We start from the raw sequence: 23,417 nt of genomic DNA on the forward strand, positions 1-23,417 counted from the left end.
GCACATCTGTTGATCTGTTAAATGCTTGCCTCGCCCTATTAAACTGTAAACTCCCTGTGGACGAGGAGTATCCACATTACACCACCCAGGGCAGAGCACAGCCCTTGGCATTTGTAGGTGCCAGTAAATAGGGTGAAAAATGTTTTATTATGTATCTTCCAATACATACCATATATCAGTCAACCCTTATCATAGACCATTCACATAACTGAAGCAATTATTTTAACCTTAGAGTCCCTGTACTAATTCCAGAAAATTGTTAGGGCTCAGAATTGAAGATATCCTACTTCATTCTGAAATCAAGTGTTTCCTGTGTTTATTTCAGTTGACCAAGCACCTGCGTGGTCAAGATTGTAGCACACCGTAGATTATCTCGCTAGTGTATGTTTTCACCATAAAGGATTACAAGCATGTGAATGGACATTGCAGGTCCGTCCCTATAAGCAAAACAAAGTAATTTAAAACAAATATTCCATCTCTGGATCGGTAGATTCGTGTGTTCAAAAGATTTCACAGAACCATAAAGGTAAGGTGTTAGGATAGCAGTATTTTCCAAAGTTACAGAAGGGTGTGACGTATCATAGTAGTTAAGAACATAGATTCTAGAATCAGATCATGAAGGTTCAAATCTCAGTTCCATTGTCTGTGTGACTTTGGGGGAGTTATGTAGCTTCTCTGTGTACCTAGTTCCTCACTGGTGGTGAAAAGGAATGAAAATAAAATCTTTTATATAGATTATATCATACATACTTTGTTCCTTCTCCAACTCCTCCTTTTTCATTTGCTTATTAATTTTCAGAAGAATCGTACAGAAATATTATGTAGTTTGGGAAGCATCAACAGAACATGATTTCTGAAATTGTGTAGTCAGTCGGCCATCGAAATAAGAACTCTACTGACTTATAAATTCAATACTATTTTTGTTAGATTACACTCAAGTAATGGTTGTATATACTGCAAAGCTTAAACCAATACCATGACTATATTATTTTTAAAAGCTACCCTATAGAAACTAAAACTTAAGCCTGAGATATTTCATCAAGACTATGTTCTTACTCTCAAATGGAGTAATGTTGAAAAATACTAATTATATCCAATCATAGCTTTAGTATCTCAAATTAAGAAAATTGTATCACCAAGCAACATTTTGCTTTGTGCAATTTAGGTTTTTCCTGATAAATGCTGATCCATTCTACTTGAATCAAACCTGTAGATACTACTTACAAAATATAATATTATTCAAAGAATCTTTTAAAAATGAAAGGGAAAAAAAATTAGGCAGCATGTAAGAAAAGCCACTCTTAGTACCAACCAGAAAATGTCATGTGTGAGATGATGTGTGTAAGAATTAAAAGACTATGTTGCAGGCAGAATGAGCCAGCTTTGGACACGGGTCACAGCAGAGTGGCTCTGTTCTACTATGCTGACACATGGGCCGGTGACATAATTTGCCGATTGTCAAAATATTGCCTCTTAGTTTATTTATGATTATATGTAGCACTATTCTGTGGAAGCATTTAATATTATTTTGAATGCTCTAGAGTTTTCCTGTAGGATTTATATGTATTGCATAGAATTTGGCTATTGTAATTATAACCCTAAAGTCAATTGCAACATTCCTTTAAACTTAGCATCTGTAGCCTGGCTACACTGTGTAGAATATCATTCTGGCTATATTTTTTAGTCTAGATGACCAATTATAATTATTCCACAGCATGCCACCATTGTGATCAATTTATCCAGGTCTGCTTATGAAAGAAATAGCTGATCATGGCGGGGGGGTGGATTTTATACTGTAAATTCGGAAAATGTTTCTTCCTGAGAACCTAGGAACAGAGAGATATTTGGCTTTAATAGTGTATAAATAACATTGGAAAATATAATTACTAAGATAAAATATCAATATTATATTCCCCAAATTTATCAGCCATTTTACAGTACAGACACTATCACCTGTGTCTTACAGTCCAGACCTAAGATTTCTATATCAAATATTGAAAACCAGAGTAATATTTTCACAGTTTCAAATCCATTGGCTGCAGGGGAGTGGAACTATCCATGGTCCCTAATCTATTCTCGTGACTGAAATGCCTCATGGACTCCATTTACGTAGTAAGACACAATCCAGTACTGTGCTCACAGCACAAATCTGCCACTTACTTGTTGTAGCTTTGGGTAAATATAATAATATATAAATATAATAAAATATAATGTTAACTGTAGTACAGTGCCTATATCACAGAATTCTGAGGATTAAATAAGCACATACTTAGAAAGCATTTACCACATGCCTAATAAGAGCTTACTGATTAATAAATTTTAAGTATTAATATTTTAAACATGAAAAAATATATTAATTCCTCTTTACTAGTATTCTTTCCACAAAACTCATACTCCCGAGTACTAAGTAATAGTCTCTTAAATAATAGATTTATATATGCAAATGTTTTAGCTAAATTAATGATGAAATAAAAATATAGGCAAAGTAAAATTTCAGGTAAAACAGTTTCAAAAAGAGCAGTTATATGATGTATTTTAAGTAATTTCACTTTTAAGCAAAAATCAATTTACTTTTCTGTTTTTAAGTGTAACACTTAAAACATTAACAGTTCTCTTTTTAAAGGATCAGATTAACTCATAAGAAGCATTTAGAATTCCCTGTAAACTAATTACTATTTAATAGAATGATCTTAACTTTATTACATTATAACTAAGCAAAGATGCACATTCCCAAGAACTCTTATATTAACAGAGTGTGCAGCTGTCAAGTATTTTTTGAAACGGCAATCAAAATAACTGAGAAACTAATTTTTGTGGATGACATAATCCAAATGCTGAAATGCACTAGGACGTTCTCTGCATATTCTAGAGTTTAATGACCAGTCTCATCTTCATTCACCATTTTTCAACTACTTATGCTTAAAAGGATAGAAGTAGTTCTAAAGTCATCTTTCATACAAACACAGTATATACCTCTACAAAGCAGAAGAGCTGTAGGAAATGCAAATGTAATACATTTTCTGAGCAAAACATTAGTCCCTTACTTCTGATATTGCTTCACAGCTTTACCTTTGAAAGGTACTGCCAATTGCAAATCAGCAAACTGTGTGAAATCTTTTTCAGTGGAAGTGCACAAAGTTTAACAATTATTAAAGTTAGATAAAATTAAATACAACAAAGCTGTGTGAAAAACAGAATGAGATATCTTTTTTATAAGTACATTTATTGGGTGCAGATAACATATTGAAATTAATTTTTGGGCCCTTTCTGTTTGGAATAAAGAGCATCGCTAACTTTGGGATACCGAAGGATCAAATGTTACCATGCCAAATGATCAAAATGATCTCCTTATCCAGCAATTAATAGCCTCATTTAACACAAAAACATTTTACTGGAATGAAAACAACCTGTTTGATAATTTTTCATTTATAGATAACGACATCCTTCGATGGCGATGTTAACTTTGTTCTTTACATTACATTTTAATATATATCATGAGCAAATGTAAGTCATTTCAGAAGACAGTTTTGAGTCATTTTCAGGAGCCATAATGATTTTTTATTAGTTGATTTGTGTATGCAAAACTTCCATCTAGTCACCTCAGTTAGAAACATCTTTCTTTTATGGACTAGGTTTGAGTTAGAGGCTTTTTTGTGATTTTTAAATCTAGTGCTTTCAGGTAAAGGAAATTGTCAACCAAACATAAATATTTTTAAATTTATTATCACAGAGCATTCATATATTAAACTAGGTGAAGAGGTGAGATGTTTTACCCCAACCTCAGAATTTGGGGTTTCTTCTGAGCGGTCCCAGCTCATCCCCACCCTCTTCTACTTCGAGTAAGGTAATGAACTGAAAGTATTCAGGTTGGCAGCTTACTCCCTTCTGATTAGTTCAAAATGCGTTCCCCATCATTATTTTCCCTGTTCAACAATCTATTCCATTCCAGGATTGTGACAATGGTGTTTTCTCTTACGGAGCCATTGTGCTACTGAATTAATGTCTGTTACATACTTGGAGATCCTTGGATGTTAGATGATATTCTGGTGCCAAGTACATTATTATTTCATTAAAATTAATGCCAGGATGAAACATAATGTGGAAGGTCATGGCCTGGAAATTATTTCGTCTTAGCAAATGCAAGGGATATATTTGTTTGGTGGCTTTCTGAGTACAGTGTAAGCAGGTGGCCACCAGCAAACTGATACATAGAAGAGAAATATTTCACCCAGATAATTTAGATTTTAATTGAATTATTTACAAAGTATACAAAGTCTGGATTTCATTTGCAAAGTGGAGATTTAGATCAATTACTTTGTGAGAGGACAAATAGAAACCTGTAAGGAAAAAAAAAGTTTCAAATTAAATCACCAAAAAACACTTAATGTAGTGAAAGAGTATGAGCCTATGGTCAAGCAGATGGGCTTGAATCCAGGGTCTGTCAATGTTGAAGTTGCTTGACACACAGAATAGATCTGTCTTCTTCACTCCTGCATTCCGGCAGATAAAACTTATTCGGCACTTATTAGGGACTCAAAATCTATTTGTAAATGAATAAATGTGTGCATGACTTTGGGTAAGACGTTATAATGCAAATCTTTACTACAAAGCATTATGAAAGTTAACTTGGATAATAGATATAAATGCTTTGTAAGTATAATAGGACATAAATATTAATAAAATAGTCTATTGTTCTAAACCTTTTTATATAACATCTCCATAGGATTAAAAATAAACAAATCTGCTGACTTAGATAAGGATGTTGTTTATTTACCCTCTCTAGTTTAAATTTCCTCCTTTCAGTTTGAACTCAAGTCTAGAACCAGCCATACCCTATGTCCCTGACACCACAATACATGAAACAACACAGATTAATTTATAAAACATCGATTATAAAATTCTGAAATCCACTAATATTTATCTTATAAGACATGGAAAATATAGCAAAGGGTAAAGAATACATTTTAAATAAACTCTAGTACCACTACTTGGAGAAAATAATCACTGGCATTTTTCTTTACTCTGGTGCACACACATACACACACTCACAGACACATGTAAATACATAAACACATGCATGCTGCATTTTCATTTCCTGTTCTGAATCATTAAATATTCCTCAAAATATTATTTTGAGTGGCTACTAAATATATATTACTATTTATTTAAAAATTAATAGTTTATCATCTCTCCAGTGTTTAATTAAAATAAATAATAGTGTGATAAAATGCATATGTGAAAACTTCACAACCATAGCTTTTTATTTCCTGAACATAGATCAATTGATGAATTTTTGTTTAAAAGAGCATTAATAATAATTTAATGTTCTGATACAAAATGTGCAATAGCCCTCAAGAGTGTAAAAATGACACTGCCATCAGCAGTTCCCTCGTACTTAAGCTTATTGCTTGTTTATAGTTCATACTTTCTGACATATATGTCCATATTCTTTGCCCATTTTAGCGTTGTGCTTGATGCTTTTTATTCGGTTTATAATGAATTATATGTAAAATGTAGAACATGCTTTTTGTGTAATAAAAACATTATTTGTCATATATTTTCCCATTTGGAACAAAATTTCTTAGGCAGGAACATCCCCAGAGTGTTAGAGGGAGAGGAAAGCGGCCACTTGAGTGGAAAGGAATGAAGCAGATAATTTTAAAACATGATGTCTGAAGTGGGGGACTGAGGGCATATGGGCCTTGCAGGAAGTGTAAGATCATTAGCATTAACTTGAAGTAAAATGGGGAGCTACTGCAGGGTTTTGAGGAGAGGAGTCACTTAGCTTTTTAAAACATGACTTGACTCTGGCTACTGTCTTTTTTTTTGTAATTTTTATTGGGGTATAATTGATTTACAATGTTGTGTTAGTTTCAGGTGTACAGCAAAGTGAATCAGTGATACACACACATATATCCACTCTTTTTTAGCTTCTTTTCCCATATAGGCCATTACAGAGTATTGAGTAGAGTTCCCTGTGCTATACAGTAGGTCCTTATTAGTTATCTGTTTGGCTACTGTCTTGAGAACAGCTTGTGAAGGAGGCAAAGTAAAAACAGAAAGACAAGTTAGGAAATATTATAGAAATCAGAGGAGAGATAATGTAGCCTTTTAGACTACGAGAGAAGTAGTGAAGGTGGTCAGAAAAAATCAGGCTCTGGAAATATTTTAAAGGTATCGCTGAAAGGATCATTGATTAGACATTTATTCTGATGTGATGTTGGCGATTATATATACAAGTCTGGATTTCAGGAGAAAAATCTGAGTTGGAGATGTAAATCTTAGAATTGCCGGCACAGAAGTAGTACTTAAAGCGCTGGGAATGAATGAGATCCCAAAGGGAACATAGGAGAACATGCAGTGAGCTCTGGGCCACTTTAACACTGAAAGGAAAGAAGGGAGGGAAGAGACAGCAAAGGAAGCTGTAAAAGGGGTGAAAAGTGAGGTATGAGGAAAGTCAGGAAAAATGGAAGAAGGTGAGTCAAAGAGAAGAGCTTGGGCAGCTGTGACAAATACTAATTGCAAGTCAAGTGTGCCACTGATTTAACAATGTGGACGCCATGACCACGGTGTCTGTGGAGCAATAGCCTAATTGCACTGGGTTTAAGTGAGAATTGGAGTGGAGGAAAGGAGGGTAGACAAGTTATTTTTACTGTAAAATGGGAGGGAAACAATGGGTAAATAGCAGGCAGGGAAAGTGGGTTTAAGTGAAACTTTATATTTCATTTCATACTTAGAATGGGAGCAATACAGTCTATCTGTAAGCTAATGAGAAGTACCTAGTAGAGAGCAGGCATTTGAATGTGTCAATTAAAAAAGCAAGATTCCATATATATGGAATCTAAAGAAAAAAACGTGGTTCTGAAGAACCTAGGGGCAGGACAGGAATAAAGACGCAGACGTAGAGAATGGACTTGAGGACACGGAGAGGGGGAAGGGTAAGCTGGGACGAAGTGAGAGAGTAGCATGGACATATACACTACCAAATATAAAATAGATAGCTAGTGGGAAGCAGCTGCATAGCACAGGGAGATCAGCTCGGTGCTCTGTGACCACCTAGTGGGGTGGGATAGGGAGGGTGGGAGGGAGACGCAAGAGAGAGGAGATATGGGGATATATGTATATGTATAGCTGATTCACTTTGTTATACAGCAGAAACTAACACACCACTGTAAAGCAATTATACTCTAATAAAGGTGTTAAAAAAATGGCAGTATGAAATTTAGTGCAGATGTATAGAATTTGGTTTTACATAGGAATAAGAATAACGCCCTTTGAGCCATGAAGTCGGGGCAAATGCTGTAGGTGTGTAGAAACGGTAATGGGAGTCTGTGGAAATTGTGTTCTCACAGTGTCTGATCCTTATTCCTTGTTCATGTTTTTTCTTGAGTGAACATTCTAATTTTTGATGTATTCAATCTTACTAATCTTTTCTTATAGGATTTGCAGTTTTCACATCTTTCATTAAAACATCTTCCCTTACTCGATATGATTAAGATATATTCCTATACAGTTCACCCTTGAACAACACAGGTCTGAACAGCATGGATCTAATTATATGCCGATTTTTTTTTTCAGTAAATATATACTGTAGGACTACAACATCCACAGTTGGTTGAATCTGTGGATGTGGAACCACAGATGCAGAGAGCCGACTGTAAAATTCTACATGGATTTTCGGTGGCACAAGACATCAGCTCCCCTAACCACCCCCCATGTTTGTTGTTCAAGGATCAACTGCACTTTATTCCATAAATTTTGCTTTTTACATTTAATTCTTTAATCTACCTGGATTGCACTTTTAGATTAATAAGTATAAAAGGTAGAAGAAATGTTAGTAATCTAATTTGAATTTTAAATACTAAAAATGTGTTTGGGGGATAATATACAAATACTGTCTCATAATAATACATTATGCCGTTTCATTTATTGTGGTTTATTTTCTTTTAATAAAGTCCTACACATATGTTGTTAGTTATTTTAGGTACTTAATTGTCTGTGTTAGTACTGTAGGTAGTATACTTTTTAAAAGTTATTTAAGTATCTGCTTAAAGTACTGAACTTGGAAGAATAAATCAGGAAGCATCTATATTTTCATCCAACAACTGCCCTTAAACTGTTTAATCTCCTTCCCTCCTCCCCCGCCCCTTGAATAGCTCCTGAGACAAAAGCCATCCCTTTCAGAACACTTTCAGTGACAATTACAAAACAAATTTTATCTCAGTAATTACAACTCACTATTCAGTATTAAAATGATGGTTCTAATAGTTCAATTGAAAATTTAAATCTCACTCTCAGGTCATAGATTTTCCCTTTCCCTACCTCCGGGCTGACTTATGCCTTGGAGACCTGGAATAGAAGATTCTTTTACTGTTCCTTCCCTGTTCATTACTTTCCCAACCTCTCTGCAACTTCTGGGTTTCCCTTCCCTCTCCAAAGTAAGGGTGGTGTCAAAGCAAAGATTTCATTGGACAAAGTTAAACAGGCAAGGAAGATTTATTCAAGACTATTGCAATAGGGAAGAGAGGCCAGAGCCCAGTCTGAAATAAAGGGCTGGAGAGTTTTTAAGACCTGGAGTTGGGGAGTCTTAGGCCACCTGTGTTTGCTAATTGGCTTTGCCCAAGGGAAAAGTAAACTTTCTCTTCTCTTCATAAGAGGAAAGAGTTTTACAACTTGGAGCAAGGCTCCCACTGAAGTCAGGCTCCGTCCTCCCACAGAGAGACTGGGAGATAGTTGCTCTATCTTCCTTGATGATTACATTTTGAAGGTTGGCTCCCAGATCCTTGAGAAAGACAGTTTAGGTTGTAAAACCGGCAAGAGGCTTTTAAAAAGGTTTACATGTCAACATGGCAGGGGAAGAATTTACAAGTACACTTTTTACTAAAGTAAATGTTTTAAGTGAAGGGAGGTCAGGGCCTTGAGTCAGGAAGAAACTTGTCTAAAATTTAATCGAGCTGAGGGGGAGATTAAGGCCATCTTGCTCAGGGGGTGCACATTGCTCTTCCCTTTCTTTTGCCTTAGCCAAAATTTAAAGACAATAGGAAGATCCCTTTTTCATTTGTAACTTTTTCTAATTGTTTATGCTGGTGTTTAGAAATAAAATTGATTTGTGTAAATTGCCTTTGTATTAGTCCAGAAAACATATGGACCTCTTTTTTTTTAAATTGTTTCTAATCAAGTCTCTTGGGTTTCGTAGGTAATTATCTTGCCAGCAAATTATGACAGTTTTCCTTATTTGAGATTAATATTTCCTTTTTCATTTGATTTTTTACTTTCTGTGCTTACCAGCGCCTTCCTTATGATGTTCAATATATGCAGTGATGGAAGGCATTCTTTTCTTATGCCTGACTTTAAAGAGAATGCTACTAATATCTCACCTTTAAGAATGAAATCTGATGTAAGGTATTTGGTAGCATTCTACTGAAGAAGACAATACCTTTATATTTTTATTTTATTAAGAGCTTTTACCTAGAGATTACTTTTACAAAGGGATTTGCTCCCATTTTCGTAGGTTTGGAAATAGTTATAAATTTAATATATTTAAAGTTAGCAATGTTTTTGTTCTCTATGCTTTTTTTCTTTTAGCTATTTATACATTTTTTATTTGGAGATGAAATAGAAATTCACTGATGCTTCAAGTAATTTTTAAATGTTATCTTTTACTTATAAATATTTAGTGCCTCTGGAATTAATGTTGGTGAATGCTGTGCCATAGGGCTCTAGTAATTTTCCTTATTTGTGATATCATTAGAATTATCTAGAACATGTGCTATTATGATTTGTTTCTTGACACAGTTCTTTATAATACAATGGTGGATATCATACTGTGGAGCCTGAATACTCAGGTTCAGGATTTAGCTGCTCTACCTTTGCCTTTGTGTCTCTGGTGGATATTTAACCCCTTAGTGCCGAGTTTACTCATCTGTAAAGTTGAGGTAAGAATAGAAGTATGGCAGGGAAAATTCTAAAGATGTTCCCCAAGGATTCTCACCTCCCAGTTATTCCATCAAATGCTAACCTAGATACTGCTCTGAAGGGACTTTGCAGATGAATTAAGGTTACAGAGAGATTATCCTGAATTATCCAGGTGGGGTTAATGTAATTACTAGAGCCCTTAAAAGCAGAAAAGGAAGAAAGGAGGAGGAAGGTGGTCAAAGATATTTGGCTAAAGAAGCAGCAGAAGAGAGATGCAGTTGCAGGGAAAGTCAGAGAGATTCTGGGTATAAGAAGGACTCATTCCATGCTTGCTGGCTCTGAAAATGGGAAAAGAGGCCACACACATGTTATGGAATGTGGGCAGCCTCTAGAAGCTGAAAATGATACCTGGCTGAGAGCCAGCAAGGAAATGGAGACCTCAGTCCTACAACCACAAGGAAATTAATTTGGCCAACAATCCGAATGAATTTGGAGGTGGATTCTTCTCCAGAACCACCAGTAAGGAACACAGCCCCAAGACACCTTGATTTTAGGCTGGCAAAAGTCTTGTTTGACATCTGACATATAGAAACTGTGGATAACACATCTTTGGTTTTTTTTTGTTTTTATTTATTTATTTATTTATTTATTTTTGGCTGTGTTGGGTCTTCATTGCGGTGCATGGGCTTCTCACTGAGGTGGCCTCTCTTGCTGCAGAGCACAGGCTTTAGGCATGCGGGCTCAGTAGTTGTGGCTCACGGGCTCCAGAGTGCAGGCTCAGCAGTTGTGACGCACGGGCTCAGCCGCTCTGTGGCATGTGGGATCCTCCCGGACCAGGGCTCGAACCCGTGTCCCCTGCATTGGCAGGCGGATTCTTAACCACTGAGCCACCAGGGAAGCCTCTTTGTTGTTTTAAGCCACTAAATTTGAGGTAATCTGTCATGGCAGCAACAGAAAACTAATACCAGTGCATACATGAAAGAATTACTGTGCATGTTAAATGAGTTCATTTGTGTAAAATGCTAATAATAATACCTAGCTGGTATTAAGTGATATGTAAATTCTGACTTATTAAGCTACACCTATATTATTTCATTCACTCAAATCAGATCTTATTTATTATAGTGTTATAATACATATATCTGGTATAAAATTACTGACATTTTTCTTTTAAAATATGTTCTTGGATATTCTCATTCATTTATCCTTCCTCATTCTGTCAAATTTAAATCACCATTGGAATTTCTATTACATGTATACATTTGAGTCTATCAATACATTTTTACTGATAAAATCATATATTTTATAACCAGATTGTTATATGCTTAGTATGTTTGTGCTTTCTCAAGAATTACTTTTGCTGTTTCTCTCACTCTGATATCCATGTTTATATTACCTGAAGTCAGCTTTCCTTTCATTTTCAAGGATACATGTTATATTTTGTTTCATTTCATTCTCTTTTTGTATCTGTTATTTATTGCTGTCATATTATTAATACCCCATATTTAATATACTAATGCTCTCTCATTCTAAATATTTGTCTTTATTCTCTAGACTATAAGTGACAGTCCTACAGTTTTCCTCTATAATACTGATTCTAATTTATATAGTTTTCATTCAAAAATAGATCAAGTTTTAGGAACTTTTTAGTTTTCCTTATAATATTTTCATATCCCAATGAGATTCCTCTTCCTCCCTTTCTCTCACTCTGTTCTTCATTTTTATCAAAACTTTTGATTTCATTGTGTTATCTCATCTTTTATCTACTCTTTATGGTCAGCATTTTCTTGAATTTTAAAGAATACACAATTATATTTTTCATATTTATCTTCATTGCTATTTTACTTTTTATGTTGACTTTTTATCGGTTTAATTACAAAATTCAGGTGTTCTTTGTTTCCCAATCTTAAATGGAAAGGGCTCCAGGGTGGCTTAGGTTTTGATATAAATAGCATGGGTAAATTATTTCTGCTCTCCTAATTCTTTGAGTCAGAAAATAATCTGGATTGTAAAATATGTGTACCCAACTGTCTGCTGTTTAACATTCACATCTCACATGATTCTTCTGAAATTAAAGGGCTTTCATTTTTTCAATGATAGGAATTTATTACTGGAATATTTGAAGCAGGATGCGATCCTTTCCTTTTCAGAAACAGTACATGAGCCACTGTAACCCATAACATACCAACACTCCAGCTTTTTCCATCTCTGTCCTGCCCTATGATGGACTTCTCATCCTAGGGTGTAACAGGTCACTGGATGTCAAACTCAGCCCTGAAATGGAAATAAATGAGAACAAAAGCAGTTAGTGTAGTCACACTCTTGGGGAAGAAAACAGAAAGCTACTCCTATAAGGTGTATTCATGTATATTTTGGGTAGATAAAGGAATAGATATTTCCCCCTTCTAGTCTGGGAAGATTTGTTTGCTTTGCGATTGGTTGGAAATCTGCCATCATCTTCTTAAAGCTTTTCATTTTTTGCTTTAGGGTCTCATCTCTGTTATGGTTCAGAACTGTTTCTTTAGGGACCTGGCAAATCCTTGACCAGTGTTCACAGTTTTTAGTGTTATAACTTTGTATCTCTTGCTGTGTTTTCATGGGCATTTCAATGGGAATTTCGTAGCCTCAACTAGCAGTCGTTATTTCAAATTGTACTCAAATTTTTCTTTGTTTTTGCTATATGTTTCATCAAACGGTAGTTAGCAGAAAATCATGTGAGATTTTGGCAATAGATTGACTGCTGGTCTTTCCTTGTGAGGCTGAAATTTGGGGTACTATTTTGTATCTTTAAAGTATTTGAAATATTTTATGAAAACTGGGCAATGCAGTGTTTGGTAGCAGCTTATTTGATAATCATAAAAACGAAAATGTGATGAATAAGAAAAATGAAACTGAAATTCAGAATTTAAGGTAACTCATCCTTCCATCTATTTTCAAATTATTTGTTCACAAAAAGAAGATATTTTTGACATACTGCCATGTTTAGTCATAGTTTTCAGGAGAGAAGTCCTTTATGTGTTATGTGTCAGTAATAAACCCGCATAACTTTTTTTTTTTAAGAAGATGTTCGGGGTAGGAGTTTATTAATTAATTAATTAATTTTTGCTGTGTTGAGTCTTCGTTTCTGTGCAAGGGCTTTCTCTAGTTGTGGCAAGCGGGGGCCACTCTTCATCGCGGTGCGCGGTCCTCTCACTATCGCGGCCTCTCTTGTTGCCAGGCTCCAGACGCGCAGGCTCAGTAGTTGTGGCTCACGGGCCTAGTTGCTCCGCGGCATGTGGGATCCTCCCAGACCAGGGCTCGAACCCGTGTCCCCTGCATTAGCAGGCAGATTCTCAACCACTGCGCCACCAGGGAAGCCCCAACCAGCATAACTTGATGGATAATGATATGAATGTCCACAGGCTGTGTCTTATTTTGGTGATGTTTTTCCAGTGCAATGCAACCACATAATAAAATTCTATATGTATGCTGACTAGGAGACTACATGTTATTAAACTCATTTTGAACAGCTGACATCAAGAAAGTCTCAAATGTTCTGACCTGTTTTAAGTAAGTCACAAAGATATTTCTCACCCAATTTCTCAGTTCCTATTATTGTTTTTCTATCTTATTCTTTTGAAAATAATTGACTTTCATGCCTCCTTTCATCTTTTTAAAAGCTGAATGAGAGCCTTTAAAAGAAGCAGACTGGGCAAAAAAAAAGAGAGAGAGAGAGAAAATGCTTCAAAGAAACAGTAAAGCACGATTTGAAACTGTCACAGCACTGGGAGCTGCTGAAAGACAGAAAGGTACTCAGGCTTATGGAGAGCTGCCTGCATGGACCATGACTCCTCCAGTAACTCCTTTGGAGACTTATAAGCAGCGATGCATTCACTAAATCACAGCTTTGAACCCCAGTCAAAGAAGTGTCTCTCCTTCAGTGCAGCACTGCCAGTATTTGGCATCCACTTGGCTAGCTTTTGACCCTTTCCTCTAAGACAGACCTCTTATTTATATCACGCACTCCTGTCTTAGCCCTGCTCCTCTCTCTAAAATCACAAACAAAGGAAGGGAAAAAGGAAATATATCAGGATTTTTGATGGGAGGAACCATTCAGTGCTCTCTCCTTCTCTTTGCTCAACTCATACCCAGTCCAAGTCACAACCACAGGATATAGACATGAAATGTTATTAACCACCTGGAAAATATACAGTAGCCATATAAATAAACAGAAGATGAAGTAGATTTGTTTTCATGCCCATAGAGCATGATCTTTTTTATCTACTGATAAGCAACAGGAAGCTGAGCACACAGGGCTTTAAGTAACCACCACTTTATGTTTTGTGAGGCATAACTATGGGCACAGGCACACAGGTGATTCTTCTGTTCCATTGGGCATCAGCTCCTCAGTAATCATATTTTTCTGGCACCTAGATTGATCTGGATGGTCTGAGATGATTTTACTCATCTGTCTGGCAACCTTGGGAAGGAAGGAAAGGCTGAAGGCTGAGCTCAGCTAGACCCCTCTGTGATGTAGTCGTAGGGCCTCTCCAAGTGATCTCCCCAGCCAAGTAGTTGGACATCATCCATGGTGACTCAGACTTCCAAGAGACTAAGATAGTACTTGCTACATATTTTAGAGCTTAAGCACAGAGTGTCACCCTTATTCATCAAAGCAGTCTTGAGCCAGCCCAGATTCAAGGAAAATAAGAATATACTACAGCTCTCAACAAAAGGGGAATTAAAGAATTTGTGGCATCCTGTTACCATCTCAGGACACCGTATATTTTCAGGGCTTAATAATAATATATGGAATAGTTAGTGTCCTTCAAGTTAGTTCCCCATGTGTGCACTAGGCTCAGTTCAGTGCTTGTTAATGCAGTGCTGCAGGTGACAGACAGGAATTCACATTTCAGTACAGTCACTCTGTACTGTGTGTGTGCACACACATGCAAGCAAGTCTTCCCCCCCCAAATCATCTATGTTACAGAGTAAATTTGAGGCAGCTAGACTGAGTTCCAAAGCATTTTAAAGTGGTATGCAATAACAATCAAAGAAGATCATTTCTCTCTAGGGAACAATATGTCATAAGCACTGTACATTCAGCAGTGGGTGGGTTAATCACATGTTATTTATAAATTATAAATGAAAATCAAATTGCCAGTGGTTGATGAACCCAGGCATAACTTCTCTGAGCTCATCATCTGCTCTATCTTTAGGCAAAGACATTGGTGGTGAAGGCTGCAAAATGAGAGCTAGTAAAGTTGAAAGTGGTAAATCATGATAAAAAGAAGAAAATAGAGTATTCTTGTCTACCTGACTATAATAGAATAGAATTATACAAAGGAAAAAAAGAGGGAGGGAAACGTGAAAGAGAAGGATGAAAGCAAGCGGAGGGGAGGAAAAATACAAAAAGGGAAAAGAGGTAGAGAAGGAAACACTTCTCTAAAGAAGAGGTAGAGAAAGGAAACACTTCTCCTAGATACTTTCTTCATCTCAGATACAAATAATTTGTGTCCTGCCGAGTATCTACCTACACAAAATACGCTTTGCTGCCATGACGGCTATCCCCAGATAAATTATTTTAAGCTGCTTATTAACTACTAAAAGGGAAGAATTGCTTTGTTTACTTCATGGCCTTTCAAGTACTTGACATAATGTTAGGAATTGTGTACATATTAAAGCCAGGTTACATGAAAGAAAGATAATTCAATCTAAACATATGCCCAGGTTGGGATATAATGAATGGATCACAGGTATTGGCTTTATTATTACATTAAATGTACTACTTTATATCACCTTTGTAGATATCAAAGTAAAGCAATGAAAAGAATATTAAAGCAATTAGATATTTTGTCTTAATAACTAGATATTTCATCCTAATAACTAGATAAAAGGTCCTTTTCACTTCCTTGATAAAAACTTGCAAACTTGGTTAAGGATATGTCTAAGATGGGAAGGTAAGTATTAGCATATATCTAATGAACATCACAATTATATTTAGAACTAGTCTTTTTTTTCCCACAATGCACAGTTTCCCATATTCATCACAATGCCTATGACATACACAAAGCCATCATTGCCCTGTGGCATAACACTACCCATTACTGTAGCAAAATTGTGACTTGTTTTCAGGCCTCTCTTTTAGGAATCTAGAGTGAGGTTGCCATCTTAAGAAAGGCTATTCTAAGAATCTCAGGTCATTAAAAACAAATCTACACAGATTTGTTTTGGGATTCCAAAGGCATCTTCAGCTGAACATAAAGAACACCTTGTGAGTGTAGATTAACAAATACATCACCTCTAATTATACATTATTTCTCTTTTATAATGTATCATATAAATATATAAATTTTAGGAACATACACATCAAAATCTTATGCAAACCTAAGAATGTAGCTTGACACGTATTACTGTGAAATTATATGTCTGATAGAAATGATTCCTGGCAAATAGTTATCTTGTTTATATGACCATGATTTTGTACTTGTTTTGTCAGTTTCTGGAATCAATTGTATATAAATATTTTAAATAATCTTCATGTGAAACTATCAAGTTATAAGGGCTTTATATAAACACTATTAAATACTATAGAATTTAACTAGAACCTCTACTTCACGTGTGTGAGTGTGTGTATGTGTGTGTGTGTGTAGTATATGTAGTAATTTCCTTGGAATGCCTCAGGGTTTATTAGTGCTATAATATTATGCACCTTATCAGTGGTTCAAAATGTTTATCCAAGGCAATCTGCATCATATATTTCGAAGAAGAAGAAACAAGAAAGACTATATTTATATAGCACTGTTGTTCTATTAAAGCTATTCCTGGAAGGAAGGGTCTCTACTATTTATTTAGAAATTTATGATTTTTCAATATTTGTTCATTGTTTCAGAGAAAAACAAAAGAAGACAGAAATTTCTTTAACTTATTATACATACTTCTCATAAATGTATCTTCTCCAAAATTCCCTATTATTTGTATATAAGAAATACACTTTATATAGGGTATTTCTGAAACTGTGTGTTTTGGGCATGCTTACCCCTACCAAGCACCAACTTCAACAGAATTATCACTGTATTTAAAGCTTTCCTCAACCAGTTTCAATTGCAGAACATTCTCAATTAAATTTTAGAATAATTAAAATACCTTTTTTTTCTCTAAACTCTAACTCACTATCAAAATTTAAATATGTGGGAGAAAAATGTATGCAGAAATGGCTTGATAGCAAATATGAAAATTAAAGTACTAATATAATAGTTTCAAGATATTTAAAGTAATGCTTAAATTAAGTCCATGCATATGTACTTTGGACAGATAAGGTAGTGCATATTTCATATCTGGTGTTATGGTACGTGCTGGAGATTTAATAATTATACATATGCTCTGTACACAGTTTATGAGATTTCCTAAGAGAAAAGATATATCCAAGTTGAATCAAAGTATATTCTTTGGTGACATGAAATATTTCTAATATTATTCTTTAATTCTAAAAGACTAATAGTTTTTGCAGGTTACATCAAGAATCAAAACAAATGGTAAAATTAAATCACTACTCCTCTCAAAGTCAGAAGAGTTTAATTATCACTTAATCGAACATATAATCCACTAATCATTCTACATTATCCTTGACACATAAAAATTCAACTGTTTAATTCAAGAGCAGTCTGTTTCTTTCTTTTTTTTTTTTGGCTACCTATAGGGGAAAGTTCTTACTTAAAATGAACAAAAACCTGCTGGTTGTCATTCCCAGGTTCGTTGGGGAGGGGAGTGTAGACAACTTAACTATCTAAATCCTAAATATTTTATTATCTATATCTCTTAAGTATATAATCATTTGCTTTTTATTTTAACATCTTTCTTTCCCACTGGAATACAATTTCCACAAGAGTAAGGATTTTCTTTTGTTGATTGCTGTTTTCCAAACATTTAGAACAGATCTTTCCCACTAAAAGGTGTTCCATAAATAATAGATGAATAGATAAACAGATACAATATCACAAGTATAAAGTAGAATGTGGCAGATGCTGTTGAAGAAGCAGCACATTGCCTTGGGCCATGTAGTTCACCTGTTGTTACAGACTTTTTCCAACATGCTGACTGCATCTGTCTCCCTTCACTGCCTGAGGGCTTTCTCCAGAACCAAGGGAGCTTACTCCCCACCCTCAGATGAATTCTGTAGTGTGGTGGATTTATCACCCTTGAGAGCAATGCTCCACCAACGCAGGATGAGAGTTAGTAGATAAATGCTAGAGTCTACCTTCCCTCGGGCAAAACAATTCTGGGAGTTTTTCCACAATAGTTTTCAGACCTTCCCCACACCCCGGGAGGATTGATTGAGCCTTAGTTGTCCTGAATTAGGAAGAGAACAAATTTGGGAGTCATCAAAATGCTACATTAAAATAACTTGTTCAATACGTAAACAAAAAGTACTAATAGATTTCAGGTATGTTCTGTGCAGCAATGTGTATCATCTTTAGACTTTCTGTCAGTGCCTGTCACCCTGCCATTCCTAAGTGCCCTTTTGGGTTTAAATTGTAGAGAAGAAGGCATCTTATACAAAACATAGAGTTATCATTTCATATTTAACAGTTATCTTTCCCAAAGCTTAAATAATTATATTTCAACACAGTTAAAACAATGAAATCTTTAATCTTGTATATTTCTTATCAACAAGGATTTCCAGACTTTGTGTATAAACATTACAAATATCATTTTGAATATTAGTTGTTTTCAGTGAGTTCAACTATGTTTGATTTTTGAAATATCTCTTCTTGAAAAGATAAACTTTAAAAAAGTGATGTGGAGTAACTCATTTTAACTTAAAATGAGGAACATCAAAACTGACATATGTTTTTGCATATATATAACTTAGTGGTACTTATTGCTATTTGGTGTGTTTATTTTGTGTGATTTTGTAAAATAATGTATAATGAGATCTGTCTTTTCCATTATCAAAAACATATTATTAACTAACCCATGTGATGAAAAGTGAAGAGGGATTCTACATTTGGTGAGAGATTCTATCTTAACATTTCTTTATGTACATGCTACGTAAGAAGGTACTATTAAAATGACTATGCCTTGTTGCTAAATCAAATGACCATAATGGGTTCAAGCCCCATAATACAGTGTCTGAAAAAAACAAAGTCTATTTCTTTTCTGTACTAGTTCTAAAGACAATTCTGTTCTACACGGACATTCGGAGACTCAGATATCTTCCATCATTTTGCAGCCACATCCCGCAAACCATTTTCATGTCTCAAAGCTGTATCACCGTTGGTTCTAATTATTATGTCCTTCTTGAGGACTAAACACAGAAGTAGAAACATCCCTTCTGCTCACATTCCACTGACAATCACTTAGTCATACAGACACACTTCTCCGCAACGGAAGTGAGACATAGAGTTTAACCATGTTACCAGAAAGAAGGGAAGACAATTTTTGGAGGACCACTCACTATTCCCTAAGGAAATGGTTAGGGCTTAGTCGCTTATAAGTATAAAACCATTTCATATAATTAGAATTCTTGAGATTGGTATAAGTTTAAAAGACAATATATATTGTATTCATCCCCACTGGGTTTGCTTAACAAGTGATGTTTGACCAGTTCTTATGAACAAGAATTTTAATTTCTAATATACAACTCAAATCTAGTTTATGACATACTTTAATATAATATTGATGTAAAGTAATCAGTAACCTGTCACATTCAAGGAAGTTTAGAAGCACAACATCTCATGGAGGCATGTATAACTGCTTGAACATATATTTACTTCAGAATTATTACAGAATCATTCTGATTCATAACCATTGCTAGATTTTTTTTTTGCAAAAGCTGAGATTTAGAAATTGCAATTATTGCACACATTCCTCCCTGGTGATAAAATTAATGGCACTGAGCCCATGCTCAGCAAAGACAGCTTCATTTTTCAGTGAGCTTATGTGTACATTAATAACATAACAAATAAAAATCCCAAATCCTCTCCTATTACTGCTCCTTAGAGAGATGAAAATGCCTAGTAATTTCATCTTTCAACACAGCATAATATAAAGTTGGTGAAATTGATTAGCCAAACAAACAATATTGTTAGAAACATTTACCTGATCTGGATATTATCATAAACTTTAAATATCTATCAGTATAATTATGATTATTATTTAATAATAATTGTCTCAGCCTTTCAGAGTTTCAGAAACAAGCTTCTTTGCACTGTTCTATTATGTGGAGATTGAAAACTATATAAAATTGATGATTTATGTACAAAACCATTAGCATTAATTTTACAAAACAAGGCCAAAATGAGTCAACTTGATAATAGTTTCATCTAGCTTAGTGAAATACGTTTCAATAGTACTTATTTTTGAAAGAAAGTAGGCTAATGGTCAGGACATAAAAATGCAAGGGTATTTATCTAGTTTACTAGGTATGTAGGTAGATTTACTAGGTATGTAGATTGTATTATTTAATCATGATTCTGCTTCCTCATGCCATGGTTTAATATGGAAAAAAAATATTTTTCCACTGACTTTTGCCTTGGCCAGGTAATTTTTTTTCCACCAGTAGAAGGTGGATAGAACAGAGTTCGCCAGTACCAAGCAGAGGTTTTCAGAGACGTTTTGTGTTTTCTTTCACCACTCCAGTTTTTCTGTCTTCTACTATGAGAACATGTCTTATATAAGATACACTCCTTCATCCTGGTTCTCAAAGCAAGGAGACATGTGAAGCAGTAGTTCACCCAACTTGCATCCTACATCCAAGTCTAGCAGAGAAGCCCCATAGAGCTCTCAAGAGGAGTCATGGCAAATTGTTAAACACGAAAGCAAGATAGAAATGCAAGGCATTGTAAATGTCAGTGTTGTCAGCTGAATGTTATGCACGATTATAACAAAACCAAACTAATACAGAAATTGATACCAGATGTAGAATGCTGCCACAACAAAACATGAAGTATGTGTCACTGACATAACAGGTACACGGTGGTTAGCCATTAGGCTGTTATTACAGACAGACAATTTTCAACCCATGTACAACAATGGAAGTAATTTGACAAAACTGCATCCTGAAATAACTTGGGGTAGAAATGTTCCTAATGAATTTCTGAATGAGGGCACAGAAGTCCCTTGAGCTGAAGTGATGCGTGCAGGTTCTGCGCAGAAACCTTAAGAGGCATCACATGTTTCTGTTTACCCCTCTTGCACTCTTCCCTCTTTCAGGAAAACCGCATGTCCCACATGAGAGGTACTCCCTTAGTTTGTGTCCCACAGTGAGGAGGCATGTGGAACAGACTTAATCCTAATACTCACCCTGTGGCCCATCTCAGCAGAATCTAGCGGAGGTAATCTCAGCAAATCCCAGTAAATATATCTAAGTAAAGAAGCAGTCAAAAAATGCATAGCTCTAATGTGCAATTAACAAATGAAAGTTGCCGTAACCCACTGGGTTTCAAGCTTCTTTATGAATCAGCACTATCACAGCAAAACCTGATGAATTATACTAAAATGCGGTCCCTGGTTTACTTCTTTGTCATTATCACCTTTGTGAACTTAAAGAAAAATAAACAACGTAAGAGTTGTGAGTTTCAATTTTATTCAGGGTCTTGCTGAGGACTGTAGCCAGGGAGACAGCCTCTCAGTAGCTCTGAGAGAACTGCTCTGAAAAGGCAGGGGAGAGGACCGCTGATGTATGGTTTCTGGCTGAGGAATACGTGTATCCAAGCATACACGTATTAGTAAATTAGCATACACATTCTTAGTAAAAGATTACCACTAGTCACAAAGAACAGGTATCTCAAGTTGGTGCTTTTTAGTGTATAGGAAGATGCAAGTATGCGGGTTCATTAAAATTCTCCCCGAGATACACATCTAACTATTTGTGGGGCCTGTTTTTCTAAAGCACAGAATGCCTCATCCTGTTTGTCATCGTGAATCCCTTTGATGGTGCACTGCGGGTCAGCAACTGCACAGGTTACAACTCAGTCCTTCTTCCTTGCTTACCCCTTAGTCATCACTTTTACTTTATTTTGACCATTTTTTCTTAGAAAGTACATTGTTTCCTGACAGTATTTACTGTTATACAAAAACAACTGCACATATTTTTTATGGGCAATGCCATTCAACAGAAATAGAAGTTATTTGCAAGTAGGATGAATTCTACTTTATATGCATCCATTATAGTTCTTAATAGTTTCTTGGTTGAATCTAAAATTTTTCTTAAAGTATAATCTCAAGTGATCTTCAGTGTGCATTAAGTATTCTTGGGTGTTCTAATTGTATGTTTAAATTTCTTTAATGATTTAATGGATAAATTTAAATACTCAATCTTTCCAGTTATCTTCTCAAAAAGATCAGAAACCTGATTTTGTTTACAAAGTTATCATAAATATAAAATAATACACAAGGAAAGCTGAGAAACATGTTATAGTGTAGAGATTTTTTTTCTAAACCTAATTAGATATGCTAGAATATTAAGTAACTTTAGTAAAATCTGTGCAATGAGTAATTTACTTGAAATAATCTAAAAGGTAACCTATATATAAGAAAACAGTTTGGCTTTTTGTTTCTTTGACAAACAATTTAACCTTTATCATTCTTGGTTAGACTGGAAATCTTTGAATGACCTCATGATCATTTTTGGCCACAAGGAAATACAGTGTTTTATACATTGTATGTAAGAGAACAGATCTACTGTGCCACTTTGTAAAGAATCAGAGCACTGCCTCATGCAGTCTTGGACCATAGCAGTACACACAAATCTAGAAAAAAACAGGTTTACCTTCAACTCAAAACTTACCACCATTATAGAAATTTTATTACACAGATATGACATGACAGATATAATCAGATAATTAAAATTTCACTTTCACTGACAAAAATGTATTATTTTTGTTACTAAAATATTTTGAAAACAATTTTTTTACTTCACTAATATTTTTAAATTTATGAAATGATTGCATTTGTAATCCATTTAAATGTTTATCCTATTATAATTTTGTCTTTATATTGCTGCCCTATATCTTAGAGTCTTTTTTTGTGTGTGTGTGGTACACGGGCCTCTCAATGTTGTGGTCTCTCCCGTTGTGGAGCACAGGCTCCGGAGGAACAGGCTCAGCGGCCATGGCTCATGGGCCCACCCGCTCCGCAGCATGTGGGATCCTCCCGGACCGGGACACGAACCCGTGTCCCCTGCATCGGCAGGCGGACTCCCAACCACTGCGCCACCAGGGAAGCCCTAGAGTCTTGATATAGATAAATAAATCTTTTTTATTTAAGTACTCTTTCACCTAATAGAGGTATGAGTCTGGGATATCACTTTAGATTCTTGTGAGGAAAAAAATTAGTTGCTGGTTTCAATTAGAGGTTGAGCCAATTAAAAAAAAAAATTCTAAGTTAGCTGGTGTTTGAATTGCATATATTCTAATATTCTCATTAAAGGCATACATCAATAACTTACCTAGGGATAATATTTTAGCAGGCAGTGTTTAAAAGAGTTTTATGAATTACAAAATCATTCACAAATCATTCCT

The 23,417-nt window shown here is 35.3% G+C and overlaps 1 long non-coding RNA gene across 1 annotated transcript in view; it reads right to left on the reverse strand.

Moving 5' to 3' along the window:
• LOC132430716 (uncharacterized) overlaps nt 1–23,417 on the reverse strand; it is a 95,371-nt gene that overhangs the window by 1,983 nt on the left and 69,971 nt on the right. Inside the window, exon 2 of the long non-coding RNA XR_009520553.1 lies at nt 12,101–12,189. This is a non-coding gene — a long non-coding RNA (uncharacterized lncRNA). The remainder of the gene's footprint in view (nt 1–12,100; nt 12,190–23,417) is intronic.

This window comes from Delphinus delphis, chromosome 9 (assembly GCF_949987515.2).
Source record: "Delphinus delphis chromosome 9, mDelDel1.2, whole genome shotgun sequence".
NCBI classification, from domain to species: domain Eukaryota; kingdom Metazoa; phylum Chordata; class Mammalia; order Artiodactyla; family Delphinidae; genus Delphinus; species Delphinus delphis.